The 18,995-nt window shown below is 38.5% G+C and overlaps 1 long non-coding RNA gene across 2 annotated transcripts in view; it reads right to left on the bottom strand.

The window, feature by feature from the left end:
- LOC123789212 (uncharacterized) overlaps window positions 1–18,995 on the bottom strand; it is a 290,301-nt gene that overhangs the window by 118,071 nt on the left and 153,235 nt on the right. The gene's annotated exons all lie outside the window — the stretch shown is intronic.

Genomic DNA, 18,995 nt, shown 5'->3' with positions numbered 1-18,995 from the left:
TTATACCAAACACAGATTTAGATATTTTCCGGAAAATTACATTGTCAGTTCCATAATCTGACTTTAACAGGATTTCTATAGAAATATAAGTTTCCAACCTGTCTGGTTACACAGTTAGAATTAAACATTATTGAACAGAATCAAAAAAATAATTACATTAGGAGACTCTCTAGATTGTTGAGTCATGCAGTGCCTATGGTAGTCACTAGCCATATGTAGATATTTAAGTTTAAATTAATGAAAATTAAATGAAACTAGAAAATTTAATTCATTAAACTAGCCACATTTCAATTGCTTCATAGTCACATGTAGTTAGTGGCTACCATGTTGGATAGTACAGGCTACAGTATTTTCATCATCACAGAAAATTCTACTGACTAGTATGTTCTATTCTTACATTTCGAATGAAAAAAGCAAAATTCCGGAGAGCTACTGTTTGTATAACAGACAACTCCAGTGGCTGGGTTAACATTTGTTGAAAGACTTATTTACTTATGACTTTAGGTAATACTTGCTTTGATATTTTGGAGTGCTATTTTTCATTTTCTTCTTATATTTATCTCGTCATTCATTAAACATGTCTTTTATTGAATGATAATGTGAGAGAAGAGTGAGCTATTTAAGCAAAGGCAATAGTGCCATTAAAGGAAGACGACGGGAAATAATACGGTGGTTTTGGGGACCCACAAGTGTCAGTTCCGCCGAATTATAAGGAACCTGCTGAATGGTAATCAAATTGATTACTTTTTTGTATCAACCTGACTGGGGCAAGGTGCCCAGATACTTGGTCAAACTTCACCCAGAATGAAATTTACATTTAAATTGATTGATTTTAAGTAAAAACACACTGTCCTCCACAATGTGGGTGGGCCTTATCCAATTAGTTGAAGGCCTAAATTAAACAGTTACTGACCTCCCTTAGCAAGAAGGAATTCTGCAACAGTCTGCCTTTGTACTTCATCGGCAACATGTTCTCTCTCATGGGTCTTCACTCTCAACAGCCTCTGAACTTAAACGGCAAAACTGGCTCATCCCTGGGTGTCCAATCTGCCAGCCCATTCTGCAGATACTGGATTTGTCAGACTCTACAATTACATGAGCCACTGCTCTTTCTACACACAAACACACACACAAACACATCTCTTTCTACACACAAACACACATCTCTTTCTACACACACACACGCACACACACACACACACACCCCTATTGGTACATTTTCTCTGGAGAATCCTAATACAGTAATGGAAGAAAGGTAACAGAGACAATTTGCAATAAGAAACCATTCACAATTTTCAAGTAGAAGAAAGACAAGATTGAGTTGTGTTTTAAGAAAATAAATCATGTGATGAATTGTAAATTCATCAAATTGTAAATTGCATTGAGGGCAAAACACATGGTGAAGAAACATGTTAAGGGGAGAATATAACAGAAGAGCAGTGACAATGGGATTAGGTGGGATGGACTGGATGTGAGAAGTAATAGGCTTTGGAGTTGGGCTGATCTGGATTTGAAACTCCAGCTCTTTTCTTTCTTATTTGTTTGAGCTTAAGAAACTTCCAGAAACACTTACCTTATCTGAAAAATGGAAATAATCGTAGTATCAACTTCACTGGGTGACTGGAAGATTAGAATAAATGAAACATTACTTCTGTAACATGTAACATGGGTTCTCTGTATCTCCATACAGGGACCACTCAACAAAAATACTTGCTCTTTACATATATATGTATATGTTATATAGTTATGTATATATGTATGTACATATATATGACAGCACATAGAGAGAGAACTAGAGTGTGTGTATATACACATATATGCAAGCTCTTACATATACACACACAAACTCTACATATACATGCTATCATATATATGTACATATATATATAATGTGTATAAATTACATGGCAAAATGGTTTCAAATTAATATTTTAATAACTTAGCAGTTTGGATAAGAAGTTAAAAGAATGGGAGAAAAGTTCAAGCTTAGGTGACATGGACAAAAAGTATCATTAAGAGAAATAGCAAAAGGAATAGCTGTTTGAGGGTAGGAGATGAAGAAGGGTAATGAACTTGAGGTTCATTTTGGAACATGTTGGATTTGATTTACTAAATGAGAGCCAGGGAGGAAAATATTTAGGTGGTCACAAGTGAAAGGTTAATAATGCATAATAAAGTAACTGGGGAGAAAAAACATATTTTAATTCCAAAATGACTGAAATGAAACTATTAGGATTTTAATGTAGGAATATGTGTATTTCTATTAAAACAGTAGGAAGTAAAGATAAAAATTTTAATAAAATGGGAAAATACTGTATTTACAGTCATTTCTTTCAGTACTTATATGAGTTAAAATATGGTCAATTATATGGCATAACATTGTTAATAACAATAACATTGTTATTATTAATCATGTTTCATCTCTGCAATGCTTTTTCAAAGTGAGCATGTGTCAGATGTCAAGTACTATTAATTGGAATAGTGTGAGAAATCATGGTCAGACAGACATTCGTATTAGTGTTGATTATCTATTATATTCTAATGAGTGCTGCATCAATTATATGCCAGAGTCTGTGCCGGGCTTATTATACTTCTTCCAGAGAATATCCCTATTAGGTCAGTATTTATTCCCTAATTTGTAGAGGAGGCTCTAATTCCTTTGAGAATACATAGCTAGTAAGGATATAGTTTCATCTGAACCAAAGTTGTGTGTGATTTTGAAAGCACTTAGATGTGTGGACTAGTTACGAGAAAGAATTTTTTTACCCAGTGGTTATAAAAATTAAACATTTTTTCTCAGAAAAATGCCTCAAGAGCATTCTGTGGCTAGAGATTGTCTATTCTTTTTGGGTTCTGCTTAGTCACAGAGGAAGTTGTAATAAAAGTTCTCCCATGGTAAGACACTTAATTTTACTTCAGCTACTGTCTCCTCCCACTGTCTAAAAAGTTTATGTACCACAGACCATAAAAAATACAACTGAAGACAGAGGCTCATAGGACAGGGCTGAGGTAATCTGTGCTCTGCAAACACTCTTCCTATACACCATTTGTAGAAAAGCACAATAAGACTTTTTAGACATCTGTTTTTGAGGTTAAGAAAACCGAAAACATCTACAGACTTCAAATAGCTTTGAAAACTCTAACACGATCTGCCATATTAGAAACTAACACCAGTCATAATGCATTATCCTAAAGCAACTTATTCTTCTGTGTTTTATTTGTATAATTATTCTATTATCCATTAGTCTAGCACCAAGTACAGTTACTGTATCTGGGGACACTTTTTATAATTAAAATAACATTGTAAATTGAAGTAGATTGGAATATTTATTGTCCCTTCACATTTTCGAGCTTTGACAAAAACCAGGCAAAGGCCTTTGAAGATGGTCCAGAACCCTGCAACTGAGGGGAATGTGTCAGGAAATCGGTTTTGCAAGGTGGCAAAGTTCCTGGCTGCTATGTGGCTGGGCCACAAACTGGCTAATGGGCAGTGCAGGCAAGTGATCACTTACAGAAAGCACTATAACAGGGGACTATCAAAGGTGACTGGAAGGTGACCCTGAACAAGAATCTAATTTGTTCGCGCTCGATGATCACTCATAGGATTGACCTATAGGTGAAATTTTACAAATTTCCCTAGAAGCGAAATATTCCAAATTTCACCTAAATTCTTAAAAATCCATTCCAAACCATAAAAGTACCAAAAAATTATAAAAATAAAACACAAATGTATGCCTTTAAAATACTCATTAAATAAAATAAAATACTCATTAAGTAAAACCAAATAGAATACAAGTCACTTTGTAAATGTTCCACATGGTAGATGAGCCTACATGACTCGTGATGGCAAACTTACTTAAAAGGCAAAGCCAGGGAAGTTCTTTGGTAACAATAAACCATCTTTTGGGAAAAACACATTTCTCTTTGTGCCATGATCAAAATTAGATTTATTTTAAATAAGTGTTTATTATACTATGAAAGGCTTTGAATTGGTAAATGCTAGAGACAGGCTGGCCCCTAACATTTGCAGGGCCTGAGGCCCACATACTGCATGTCTGAATATTTTAAAGTTATAAATCAGGCTATGGTCATGGCCCTGCCTGGTTTTCACTCGGGTCCTTGAAGCCTACCCCTGCACACACGCCGCAGCTGAGGCTCAAGGAGTATTGTTCTCCCCAGGCTGCATTGCTCCCTGCAAACCCAAGCCGCCACCTGGATCTGCTGGCAGAGAGCAAGGCAGAGGCTTGTCTGGCACCCAAGATGCCAGGGCCGTCACTACATTTGCCCAAGCCTAGGATGGGACTGACCGGGTCAAAACTCCCCAGGGCACCAGGGCTGACAGAGTCTCCTCCCATTCCGCTTACCTTTCCAACTCAGGATTTCCAGGCAGTTCTAATCACTTCCAAAAGCTACACTGCCCCAGCAGGGGGAGGGATGGAATTCAGTTATTTGGAGAATCCAATCTGACTAAACACCTTTTTGGGGTGATTTGAGGCAGCTGGCTTAAACAAAAGCAGCTCCTTTCCCAGGCTTCCAGGGCAGGGACTGTGATCTTCTCCCCCGGCCTGTGTCCCACCACTCCCCTGAACACTTACACTGGTTTCTCTCAGCCTTGCATCCTGAGTGTGTGCGTGCATGCGTGCGTGCGTGCACGCGCGCACGCACACGCCGGGGGAGGGAGGAGGACTGTAGTGGGTGTGGTTCGGTTCCAAACATTCTTCCCAAGTAATTCTGTTTGTCCAATTGGTTCCCAAACTTTCAAAAACCTTCCTTAAAAGGTCAAAAAGCAATTTTAGAAGTCTTTGAATTTTGGTGTTTGGAGATACATATTGGTTCTCCTTCTAGTGCAGGCCAAGCTCTGGAGCCATTGAAGGCAGGGCTAACTCAGAAGAGATTTATCATGTTCACATGCTTTAAAGTCACCTTCATTGCCCTTCTCCAGTGTCTTGAAATTTAACTGCAGGAGAAAATTGCGGTGTCTAATTGCTATTTCATTAGAGTTGCATTATTTGCCCCTCAGACGCAGCTCTCTCAATCCCATGTGGTTCTTTGGGGATGGACAGTCAGGGTGCCTTCCCTGGAATCCGGCACCCAGGTAGGGACTGTGACCCAGGCCTGGACAATCTGAGTATTTCATGTCCTGGGAACATGACTGGTGCATGACAAACCAGGCTAATCAGAGGCCACAAATTCTGACGGACATCAGAAAAAGCACATTATTTTCCTCAGGAATCAAGAGCATGGAGGATTAGAGCTGTCTGTAGTCATCTTCCTGCTTTGTGGAAAGAGGCTCTGAAATTGAGGCCAAACAGAAGCAAGGAGAAATGAGAGATAAAGTCCTAAGAACAAGGTTTAGATCTCTAAATCCAGCTGTGCCCACTTGAAAAAGCTGATAAATCCCTTGATTTGGCTTAAACTAGTTTGAATTGGGTTTGTGTCACTTGCAACAAAAAGTGAACTTAATAATAGAATTTAATTCTGAAAGCAATAATTCCATCTGATCCCAAGCAAATGCGCCCAGATGTCCCACAGACACATCATTTTAAACACTAAATTTGTTTTTTTCCCCTCCTCCATGACAAATCTGCTTTTTCTCCTGTATTCCATACCACCAGTCAGAAGACCCCACTTCTCCGGATGGTGCATTTCCTAAGTACTACCACACTTTCTCCAGAATATTCTTGAATCCATTGTCTCTGTTCCTCTACTGTTGTTGCTTATTCCATAATCTGAATTATGTTCACTGAACTATTGCAATAAACTTTTTCTAACTGATTTCCCCTACCTCTAGTTTTGCTCACTTCCAAACTATTTCACCTTGTTGCCAGAGATTTCTGGAGTGTACATTGAAGCACGTGATCCCTGACTCCCCTCCCTATCACCCCATTAGTAGCATTAATCACTCATCATTGCCTAACAAATAAAGTTCAAATTCCATAGCATGGGTGAGCTAGCTCCTTTAGAATTTGGCCTTAGCCTGAACACTTCTAACCAGGCCTTCTGCCACTGCCTGCCAATAATCTGTGGTCCATCCATAATAAATCACTCCAGTTCCTTAGGCACACTAGTTTGTTGACACATGCTGTTTCTTCTTTACCTAGGATGGCCTTTCCAACATTTGTCCTCAGCAGAAAACTGCTATGTCCTCTCCTAGACTGAATCAAGCCTTGCTTCCTTCTTGCAGATTTGGTTTTTCAAGGTTCCATATAACCTGAAAACCCCAAATCCTTCACTTTATAAGCTCAGCATTGTATTTGTATCCATCATTCCTAAGTTCACGTAGAGAATCTGTGAGGTGTGATCACAGAGGAACAGGAGGAGGAGAAACGTGTCCTGGAACTTAGCTGTAAAAAGGCAATTGTTATTATCTATCATTCCAGAAGCCAAGACAAATGCAAACATTTAGATCTCAGGATCCTGTTCTATTTGGCTGGCTCAATATATCTGTGGATCACACACTTGTGGTCCCATAAGATAAAACCTAAATGCTCACTGGTATGTGCTGGAATCATAGGGGACACTCCATGTTGTTTATGGCCTGTCTCCTTCAGTGTGGCTTCTTTCCCAGGGCCCAACTTGTAGTCCTGTCTCATGTCTTAGCATCTCTAAATTAGGGACTTTCCTATGTTTTCATCAGCTTCCTACTTTGGACATTTCCTCGGGGTCTTTGGCTCGGATTCCCACTGTGCGCTTTCCTCACTTGTAGTTAACTTTGTGAAGCATATCTACTGTAGCCAGCCCCGTGGAACCAACGCCTTATACACACTCCCTCCCCACTCTTGGGCATGGACGCTTCTTAATATTGACCAGAGACTCCTTTTAAGTCTGGTTTGCAGGAAATCTGAATGTTGGCTTAGAAGCACAATTTAAAGACCCAACAGTAATTATGAAATCCAACTAGATTTTTTTGCAGTTACTTAGCACACTTTTTTTTGCCTTGCTTTTTTAGCCTCTACGTGGAAGGAAACAAAAGTTCCTGTTTATTTCTCTAAAGTGCCTGCCTGCAACACTGATTTGTTCATTTTGAACAGAGAAGAGTGACTCATTCATTTCAAATAATGATTTCAGTTCATCTCAGCAGCCTGGCTCGTTGAGGCTTTCCAAGACAACAGAGCCTGGGTAAAGGTAGTTTATCACTAACTCCCGGATCACATGATGCCAAATACTGGAGTTTTAGTGTCATAGGTGTTCTGCGAAACCCTCAATGCCCAAGTGAGACATGCTGAATACATTCTGTGCATTCTGGTAAATACATCAAGGTAATAATTACTTCCACATTTCCCCTTTTAAATACACATTTTTACTCAGGGCCACAGTTTGCCCTTACACACACCCAATGCATTTCAGATTTCTGTGTAATTTAAAGAAAAAGCATTGCTGAGGTGAGCCAAATTTATATATGAGTTCTTTGTGTAAGTCATTTCAGAGCTACAAAGGCTGTGTCCCCATGCTTATACACAGTTTGTTTCCTCATAATGGCTTGCTGCCATCAACTGGAATGCCTTTCTTACAGTGCCCTCGATCCCAATATGAAAAAAAGTTTACTTATTTTTTTTATTTTTTTTAAAAAGAAAGACTTCTTATGTATGTTTCTAAGACAGGAGGACTGGTTTCCATTCTCAATACCCTCAATCTGGATATAGTAAAAGAGGTGATATGTTGGGGGGAAAAATAGTCAATTAGAATGCCAATGGAAGAATGGGCTTGTTTTCTTGCTTAGGGAGCAAGGGAGAGCATGATTTTTTACTCTGCAGAAACTGAGGACAAAAAAGAATCATAACATGTCTATAAGACATAGCCGATATAACAAAACATTTATTTAAAAAAATAAATTTGTATATTATTTATGAATAGAATTAGCTTCTATTGCACTCATTTTCCTCCTTGTAGAATGCATATAGTCATTTAGTTTCATACTATTTTGAGATCTTTCTTACAGTTATCAATTAGATTCCTACTAACACTATCGGTTTAGTATTGGTAATGTCATTTCAGGGTGACATTGTTCATCTCCACAGATTCGGGTTTCATTAATATTGGGGAAAGGTGTCAATATTTCTTTGGTCACAGGTTTTCTACAGAGAATTAATTTTTTTAGTTTCAACTGCTCCTGCTAATTATATTTGATTCGAGAATATTTGGGACTTGATTTGGGGGTGTGTTCTCTTTGTGCATTGTTTTTACATTTTCCTAAAATAGCTCACGGTTTATAGATGTCTTGGGAAGTCACTAGGTTTTACCATGCTTGTTATTATTATCCATGCTTTCCATTAAAACTTATTTTAAAAAGCACAAAATTTTGTCTGTGGTTATGGGAACATTAAACTTAAGTGTATCCTGTGAATCAAATATGTGTCTGTTCAGAGACAATCAAAAAGAAAAGCAATTGAAAACTGAAGTGCAATGTTGTTGTGTTTTATAGAAATGAGTATTTAAAAAGCCAGATACCGTGATGCCAGATACATTGTTTTAATGGTCAGCTCCTTGGCATCCTGTCAAAAGGTAGAACTGCTATCTGGAATAGCCTGATGGGATAAAAATTTCATAGCTTTGATTTTACTGCTTCTGCCTACAGAAAATTATCTGCTCCAGTTTTACCCATTAACCCTGCAAACAGTTGTGTGTTCAGCACCATCCACAGAGGTTTTGTGGAGGAAGTTATCCAAGACCACAGAAAATATCATTTTTATGATATCCTTAGATTGTCTGAATAAGCTTTAAAATAAAAATGACTTTCGAATACCTTAACATAAATTAAATCCCAATCTAGATGTAATTGGTCTATTCTCCAAATGAGAATTCTAGAACTGAGTAGACTCTCATGAAAATATTTTTATTATTTTTACCTGAAGCGTTTGAACGAGTGAACCAAAAGTCTCTGTAAGTAGATTGGTCAGCATATATTTTTTTCATCACTTTTCTTCCTCTCTATTATAATTCATATAGTCATATCTGACTTCCCACTAGGCAGAGGGCTTCTGGAGAATAGGAACAGTATCTTTGTAATCAAGTATCAGAAACAATGCAACAGGGTAAATCTGAAGAACTTGAATGCCTCATCGGTAAAATGGGCCAATGCCACATAGCAGCAGGTCCATATTCTAACATAAGTGAAATACTTATGTCTAGTAGTCAATGGATGCCAGGTACTTTTCCTTCCCTGAGTAGTGGCCCATTTTCCATAAATTACTCAAACTTACCCCTTCCTTTATAATTTACTTTAGTTGATTTTCCAAATAACAACTTAGGAGAAGTCTGTAGCTAGAGAATGAGGAGAAGGAGCGGGGCTATAGAACGCTGAGCATGTACTCCATGTCTCTGAGACAGGCCCTGGTGCCTCATTTGGGTTGGTGTTCCCAACTGTTTCTAATCCCATCTCTCTTCTTTGGAAGATAGCATAGTCAAGTGGCAAAAGCTATGGCTCCAGAATCATAATTAAAGTGTTCAAATACCCAGGTTTTACATTTGATGGTCACAGGCGCTCGGGAAAATGATTTGTCCTCTCCGAGCCTTCGTTTTCCCTGTAAGATATGAATAAACTTCCCCCTACACCATGGGATAATTGGGAGGACCAAATGAGATTCACACCAACAAACTACTTGTCTTAGGCCCTTGCACATGGTAAGAGTTGTTCAGTCATTCCCAAGGAGATGAGGTTGAAGGGAGGGAACAGGGAAAAATGCACTGATCAATACCAGGATAATACCATTTGCCAACTTTCTGACACCAGGAAGAAACTGATCACATTTAATATGGATCCATCCTCATCTCCCCATCTCTCTTAGCAAGACAGTTGCTTCACGTGCCAGCTCTAATGAGCTCAGAAGTGAAGCAGGCATTCCGAGTTGCCCAAAAACAGTGGCAAGCTAGGGGATGGTGACAAGTTAGCCCAGTGTCTGCCTTCGCCATTACTACTGGCTAATTTCATACGTGGGCAGATGAGCCTGTGGCTTATTGTGCCCCAAGTGAAACCATGTCAAGCCAGTTGCTCTTGGTCGCAATTAATGACTGAGAAAATTGGAATGTGGAGAATGTGAGTAGTTTATGCAAATTCGCAACATTTCTAAGAAGACACAAGCCTTGCTTTCACTTTCTACAAAAAGAAAATACAGTATCTGTAATCTTTTGCTCATGGTTTTAGGTGAACTGCAAAAGAAGGATCATTAATGACATGTATATTTACTGAGTTGTTTCCTTTAGGAAAAGAATATATATAGCATTTAGAGGGCTCGTGCCAGTGTAAAGTTAAATTGACTTTTAATGGGGCACCTGCTTGGCTCAGTCGGTTAAGCATGTAGTACTTGGTTTTGGCTCAGGTTGGGATCTTAGGGTCGTGAGATCAAGCCCTGTGTGGGGCTCCACTCTCAGCGGAGAGTCTGTTTCAGATTCTCTGCCTCTCCCTCTGCCCTTCCCCTACTCTGTCTCTCAAATACATAAATAAATCTTTAAAAATAAATAAATAAGTTGACTGTCAAGGTCAAAAAATTATCCACAATACTTTTTCAAACAATTGACATAACAACTTATCATATATGTATGTGGAATGAAGATTGAGAAGGAACATAGTGTCATGGCTCTGGTTTGAAACGACAGGTCTACACACATACCCTGACCTGTAATCTCTTGTTTCTGTGTCAGTCTTTGTGTTTCTGCTCATACTTAAGTTCATTAGGTACAAGTGACCATGTCTTATCCTTCTGATAAAAACAAGTTAATATCAAATGGCACTGGTTTTAAAAATAAATTGTTCTTCGTCTGCAGAAATGTTACTCCTGAGGCGCTGTCATCAACACCACACCCTCAGAGCTCTAGCCCTCCACGGGCGGTGGCAGTGCTGAGTCACCCACCCTCTACCATCTGATCCCCTTTCTGACCAGCAGGAAGTATTTGCAAGACAACTGGCTGGAATCAAGGTTAGATTCAGGATAGGCAGAGTACTAGTGTTTTGCTTTTAAATAATGATAGTAAAGGGGTAAATATCACAATTCCGGCATCATTGACTCTGTACTGTATACAAGCACTAAGCTGCAGGCTGCCATGTATGTTTGAACTGGGGCCAAATTCACTGTGGCATACTAGAATCATCTTAAACTCATTTATGTTGAAAACCCCAAGTCAGAATTTCTATGTGTATTGTGTACCTAAAAGGTTGGTGGACCAGCACAATGGTTTAGGAGAAAGAGAAATGGTCTAAATGGGTTAATAATTTTCCTTTGTGTCAATATTCTGAAAATTTGTCTGAAAAATAAGGTATTGGACTAGTTTATTTTTTCCCAAACTTACAGAATCTTAATGAGCTCCCAAAGAGCCACCTAAAATCACAGTTCTTTCCTGAACATCGAACATTCAGCAGGGATACAGCCTGTGAATCCATGATTTTATCGAATTCTCCAAATAACATGTGATAAGAAGAATCAGAGAAACACCGACTTAGGTGTTGACTTCCCCACCACTAACCCCAAGAAGTCAACGGTATCGGAGATGGTAGCCATTACATTGTTAACATGTTCATCTGTGAATGGCTATGGTGGATTTGCCTACTTTAATAACAGAAAAATCTAAGAGAGAAATTCAAGAAAACATTATTTGGCTTGAATCGAATGACTGAATGGCACAATATACATTTACTAGGATATACCAGTACATGGAAACCAACTGATAGAACATAGTCCTTAAAAGAAAGGCTTATCATATCAAGCTGCGTGAAGTCAGAGGGAAAGTAGTTTTACTTTTCTACTTTCCAGTCTTATATGTAGTTACGGATAATCCCTTTGTAACACACTCTTGTAAGATCTAGAGCCTGATGAAGTGTTACAGAAATCATGGAAATTTAGGCCTGATAGGATCACAGCTGTGAGGATGATGAGCATGGGCCCTATTTAAAAAATGAATGATATAAAACAGCATAAAATTTTATCATACACATGCATGCACACACACACCTTTGCTCATGGTCAAACATCTACACATGCAAACACACTCATGGCTCCACATGCACGCCCTCTTCTGAACACATGCTGTGTCACGCTCTCAACTCTGGATTGAGTTTTTAGTTGATTAAACACATGAAACTGAAACTATCCAAATAAACTCTTTTGGCAGTTATTGAAAGTCTTTTGAAGTAAGCCAGAAAGCCCCTACAGTCAATGTTTCCATACTGAATCAGTCCCTGTCACAGTGATATTATGTTTATTTTTTATGTTGGAACATAGATTTCTTCTTTCATTGCACCAGCTCTGAAGAGATAAAAATAAAAGGTAATAAAGCAACATTCCTTGAACTTGAAGATCTCCTCCCAGGCGAAAGCTTATGCTCTAATTCTTTTTACAATCTCTTCATAACAAGATTAGGCTGCTACTTTGTAGCAGTCGTTTCAGACTTCTTCTATCCCCTCAAATTGAGAAAAATTTTTTCTCACCTCTACGAACCAGTAAAGCCTCTCGATATTTGATGATTCTCTCATTCTTTCTATTTTCAGGACCATATGTCTGTTTGATCCTGTCATCTGTGACAGAAACTGACTGGGAGAAACCCATGTGGGCAATTCTATAGATAATTTTGAGGATTTCCCCAAAAGCTTAAGCTTTTTTTTCAGAACGCTTTACTGCTCCAAAGCAAAACATTTTGATACACCAAATTTAGAACTTGGGTACAAGATAAAAGAAAATATATCCAAAAGTTAGCTCATAACTTTCTACACCCCCATAAAACCACTCCCTTCCTCCAAAAGTCCTTACTTTGGAGACTCAAACTGAGTCTTGAAGCCATAAACTGAAGATTCACCCTCACATCCTTCCCTGCTCATCAAATCCAGTTATTCAACCCACATGCTATTTATTCTACTTACAAGATATCTCCTATTTCTCATCTCTCAGCTCTCTCCCCACCAGGAGATCTCAGAGTGATATCTCATTTGTGTTCAGCCTGTTAATTTCCTGGTCACTAGCCTCTTTCCTAAAGTCCTCACTCTGCTGCAAACAGCCTTATTTCTAAAGTATAATCTCATCTTGTCTTTAGAAACTGTGAATAGGAAGAAGAACCAAGGTTTTTCTTTTAGGACTGTCAGTTCTTTTATAACCTAGCAGTCTGATATCTCAGACTCATATGCTATTGTTTCCTTTAGCCCTCATCCACCCTCCTTTCTAGGGACATTGACCTTCTTACCACTCTAAATATATCTTGTTGTTGCCTGGAATATCTCCCTGGAGATGGCATTCCCTTACCTCTCACACTGTTGCACTCTTAACCCAAGGTAGCAAACTCTAACGTGACTTTTTTGGGGGAGAAGGGGTAGAGGGAGAGGGAGAATCTTAAGCAGACTCCACACTCAGTGCAGAGCCGTACACGGGGCTCGATCTCACAGCCCTGAGATCATGACCTGAGCTGAAATCAAGAGCCAGTCACTTATCCAACTGAGCCACCCAGGTGCCCCTCCAGTGGGACTTTCAACATCCATCTCATGTCATATTCCCTATGATTCCCTCTCATACCTCCCTCTCAGAGCACTGTGTTTGTACTCTATCCTATATTCTACAGGGCAAATCATGTTATGAGTAGTGCAATGAGTTGTATGGCAGCCTCCCAAAAGGTACATCCACACCCTAAGCCCTTAACCATTGAATGAGACTTTGTTAGGACAAAGGTTCATTGCAGATACGATTAAATTAAGAATCTTGAGATGAGGTCATCCTGGATTAAATGGGTGGGCTTTAAATCCAATATAAGTGTCCTCATAAAACTCAGAGGAAAGACACACAGGAAGAAATGGAGACTATGTGAAGGTGGAGTGAGAGATTGGATTGTCCACAAGCCAAGAAAGCCGTGGAGCCAGCAGAAGCTGGAAAGGTTTTCCCCTAGAGTGTTTGGAGGGAGCATGACCTGTCCCCACCTTGATTTCAGACTTTTGACATTCAGAACTGTGAGAGAATAAATGTTTGTTGTTTATAGCCACTAAGTTTGTGGTTACTTGTTATGGCAAATGAAGGAAACTAATGAGGACAGTTATTTATACCTCTGCCCCAAACTAGATCTTGAAATCTAGGAAGGAAACGATCATAAGTTTGTTTTTAATTAATAGACCTTATTTTTTTAGCAGTTTCAGGTTTACAGAAACACTGAGCAGCAAGTACAGAGTGTTCTCACATACCCCCCTTCTCTAGTTTCCCCTATTATGTATTAACTGCATGCATCAGTGATACATGTTTGTTACAATTAATGAGCCAACTAGGACACATGGTTAGAGACTAAATTTCATAGTTTGCATGAGGGTTGACTCTGTGTTTTACAATCTATGAGTTTTGACATATGTATCATAACATGTGTCTGCCATTACAGTGTCATGCAGGATGGTTTCACTGCTCTAAAAAGCTCTGGTGCTCCACCTACCCATCCCCCGCTCCTCTCAAAACCTGGTAACCACTAATCTTTTTTACTGTCTCCATCTGCCTTTTCCAAAATGTCATATACTTGGAATCATACAGTCTGTAGCCTTGTCAGATTGGCTCCTGTCACTTAGCAGTGTGCATGAGAGATTCCTTCATGTCTTTTCATGGTTCGATAGCTCATTTCTTCTTATTGCTGAATAATTCATTGTCTACATGTAAGACATCGTAGATTTTTACTTCACTTTTGTAGCCTTCGCACCTAGTTCAGGGCATGACACACAACAAATGTTCATTGAATGAGTAGCTGCAATGAGTAGGTACATAATTGGTGGATGAACAATTGAATGAATGGTAGATGAGTTTAGGTGTTTTGCTGATTTTATAAAGTGAATGACTGAAACCCTATAAATGACCAACATGATGGTATTATTTCCTTGCTGTCAATGAAAGCATCCAATGGCTGTTATTCAGGGGTTTTGCTTCTGCCTTGCCCTGAAGTGATTTGTGTTAGATCCCAAATCAAAGGACTAAACATAAACTGATAATGACAGGACACCTAAACAACTCCCAGTTACAGGAGTAAAAATAGCCCAACCCCCCCGAAAGGCATCTAATATATATTCACAGGTTGAACTTTCATTACTGGTAACTTTGGTCATCGATTTTAAGAATGGTTAACAGGTAACTAAGTAACATTTAATAATCTCCTCGAGGGCCAGATTTCAGGGTGAATACTGCCATTGCTCAGCTCTATAGCTGAATGGCTGGGATCAGAGATATTTGAATCAGTTATCCTTTGTTTTGCTGCTTTTTCTTTTAGAAAAGAGTATCTTTTGGTAGCTTTTATTTTATTGTATTTTTTTTTATTATGTTAGTCGCCATACAGTACATCATTAGTTTTTGATGTAGTGTTTCATGATTCATTGTTTGCATATAAAACCTAGGGCTCATTGCAATATGTGCCCTTCTTAATACCCATTGCTAGGCTAACCCATCCCCCGCCCCCCTCCCCTCCAAAACCCTCAGTTTATTTCTCGGGGTCCATAGTCTCTCATGGTTCATCTGCCCCTCTGATTTCCCCCCTTCACTCTTCCCTTCCTTCTCCTAATGTCCTCCATGCTATTTCTTATGTTCCACAAATAAGTGAAACCATATGATAATTGTTTTTTCTTACTATATGTTTTTTAGAGTGGGAAGGAGGGGGGAAGCGCAGAGGGCTGACTTGAGCCTGATCTCAGGACCCTGAGCCAAAATCAAGAGTTAGATGCTTAACCGACTGAGCCACGCAGGCGCCCCAGTAGCTTTTAGTATTTATGAATAAAAGGATATGAAGTAGAGATTTTAATTCAAAATAATTTTGAGAAGTCTTGTGAGGAGAGGCAGATATGAAGGCAGATTGATCTGAAGTTAGAAGTTGCTGAGGCTGAGTGATGAAGATGGGTGGGGGTTCTTTTATTGTTCTCTTGAAATGTATATGTGTTTGGATTTTCCCCAAAAAAGAATTTCAATGTATTTTCAGATAACTATATTAGAAATGTGATTGAAGGTACTTTCTCATTCATTTCAAAGAATAATTTTTTATGTCCCTAAAAATTCTAACAGACTTAAAATTTTATATTAGTTAAGCAACTTAAAGATCTGAATGCTGACAATATATTTGTATATATATATATAGGGGGTGTATACTGAATTATCTATAATAGAATTTATTTCTAGTGAAACAGATATTCCAAAATTCTCTTTTCCAAATAAATATGTTTGAATCATATTTATAAAAATACTAGAAAACAATGCTAGAAGAAATATTTTCCATAAAATCAGTTACTTATCTATTAGCAACAGATAGTACATAGTCAAATGAAAATATTTTGGATGCCATATAAGATCTAATAAGCCAAATATAAAAAGATCCTTTACTATCAAAAAATTTTCAAGAAAGAATATTTGAATAGCCTCATAAAGTTGTCAGCTTATAATGTAATCTTTTTTTTTTTAAAGATTTTATTTATTTGACAGAGATAGAGACAGCCAGTGAGAGAGGGAACACAAGCAGGGGGAGTGGGAGAGGAAGAAGCAGGCCCCCAGCAGAGGAGCCTGATGTGGGGATCAATCCCAGAACGCCGGGATCACGCCCTGGGCCGAAGGCAGATGCCCAATGACTGAACCACCCAGGCGCCCCAGCTTATAATGTAATCTTGGGTGCAGTTTATTTGTGGTGACTTCAGGGAAGAAAAAGGAAATGAATCTAACATGCAACTTCATAGCACATAACTTCTATTCAAATTATTGATACATCACAAATAGCAAGGATTCTTTTCCCCTCGCATTTAAGTCTATTCTTAAGTAAACTACAAAGTCATATTATCATATGGTACTGGGCAGAAGCAGATTAATCATTTCCTTTTCCAATAATGAAAAAGGTCACTTCAAAACACCCCAAAAATATTGGGCAGGAAAAAACCCTAATATCTAGTTTACAATTTCAAATTTCTTTCAGTGTATGAAACTTATAAGCTTGCTGTGATTAAGCTAATATTACTTAAATTCATTTATTAATAAATATATTTTTACTTATATAAGAAAGTTCATTTAGAAAAAGGACAAAAGGAAAAATCCGAGCATCTGGCTTTCAGAAAATACAGATTGCTCAAACACAGCATCTTCGTTCCCCGTGGGGTGCCAGCCATCCCCCTCCCAACACCCTTGAACAGTGGTCCTCTGCTTCTCCATTTTTCTATTCCACCACTGCTTATGACAGAAAAAATTTCTAGCACCTTTATCATCTGTGGTAAAGTAAATTGTTGAAATCTGAGTTGCTGCCCGCTTGCTGGTAAACACAGAAAAGAGCTGAAATCTGTGCTTGGGAAGAGTCTTTCATCATTTGGTTGATAGTTCTTTTCTGCCTGTAGCAATGCTGTTTTGTTTTTTCTTGTTTTTAAGCTTCTTTGATTTTTGCTACATATTTTGACATTTGACTAATAGAAAAATGTTTGCTTCTTTTCTTAGTCATATTATGTCAAGTGATTCATTTCTCTGCCTTTTTTTTTTTTTTTGTAACCTCAGGCATTCTTCATGGTGCCTCTAAATTTATCACGCAGCTGTTAAAAAAATCCCCACCAGAATCTGAGCATGTGCCCTTTTACAGTGTTATGAAACATGCCCATTTAAAAATATTTCATTAATACTTTAATGTATGTAGACTATGTAACCACATCTCTGAATCCATTGCCTATCCTAGGAATCAGATCAGCTACATGAAAGACTTGTCTTGCTGTAATGGTTTTCTAATGACTTGGATTATCTCCACCACCCCCTTCCTTTTTTTTTTTTTTTTTTTTGATGCTCTAATAATTTTCTCCCTGTTCCATAGTAACTTCCTAGTCATTTATTCAGTTTTCATTCATTTATTTGTTCAATCAGCATTTGTTGACCACTGCTTATTTGTCATACTCTAGGATAAACATTGGAACCATCATATGAATAAGACATGGTCACCACATTCAAGTAGCCCACATATCCTGAGGCACATCCTTGTTCAAAAAGAAGAAACTGATGTTAAAGGTAAGAAAAATGGCAGTGTTAACATCTTTCTCGGACATAAACATAACTGAAAAAATAAAACTGTAATATAGACAAGTTTGGAAAGAAAAGGAACTTAAGATTGAGAGCAAACATTTGGATTTAAATGCAGGGCTTTCTAGAATCCACTCAGGTTGAATGACAAGGGTTTCCGGTGACATTCTTGCAATAGTCTGCTGCCAAGTTCTGTATATTGATAGTGTCTGGAGCTCACCAAGTAGAGGTGGAGGGGTTTGGGGTGGAGAGCGAAAGAGGAAATTAAAAAAAGAAAGGGAGCAAAACTTTGAATACCTAGAAATTGGGACCTCTGCCCAACTTGACATTATTCTTTATGTCTCAGCTTTTATGTTTCCACTCTACACCCTGTTCATATTTGAACTTATTCTTTCTTGGGTTTAAGTATAGTCTATAGCTCTTAAATTTATTTTCCTGGCCTAGTACTCTTATTTCATACCCATATATCCAACTGCCTTGATGCCACCATCAGGCATGTCATAGGTACTGACTCAAATGAGGCCCATTTAGAGCTTCAATCTCAATCTAGTGCTCCTAGATCACAATCCCATTTACCTATTCACCTGGTTTTCAAGGCAGAAATCTGTTTTTTGTTTCTATTTCTTGATATTTCCCTGTCCTTCAATGTTCACATCTAATCCAGTATCAAGTACTGTTCATTTTGACTCTGTCATAAATTTTGTATCTTTTCCCATTGTTCTTCATCTGCACAATCAGTGTGAGGCCTCTCTGCTTGGATTCTGGCCATTTTTCAAAGCATTTTCTATACTGCCATCCAAAGAGATCTCTTTTTTTATTCAGAGCTGATGATGTTACTTTGACTTAAACTTCTTGACTGTTGATTCTTCAACAGCTTCCCATTATATTAAAATTCAAAATCCTTGGGGGCAACTGGGTGGCTCAGTCCTTAAGCATTAAGCGTCTGCCTTCGGCTCAGGGCGTGATCCCAGCATTATGGGATCGAGCCCCGCATCAGGCTCCTCCACTGGGAGCCTGCTTCCTCCTCTCCCACCCTCC

Source organism: Ursus americanus, chromosome 3, assembly GCF_024610735.1.
Source record: "Ursus americanus isolate L20-20 chromosome 3, mUrsAme1.1.p, whole genome shotgun sequence".
In the NCBI taxonomy this organism is placed as follows: Eukaryota; Metazoa; Chordata; class Mammalia; order Carnivora; family Ursidae; genus Ursus; species Ursus americanus.
Note: the sequence above shows the minus strand (reverse complement) of the source record. Positions and strands in the feature narration are given on the sequence as shown.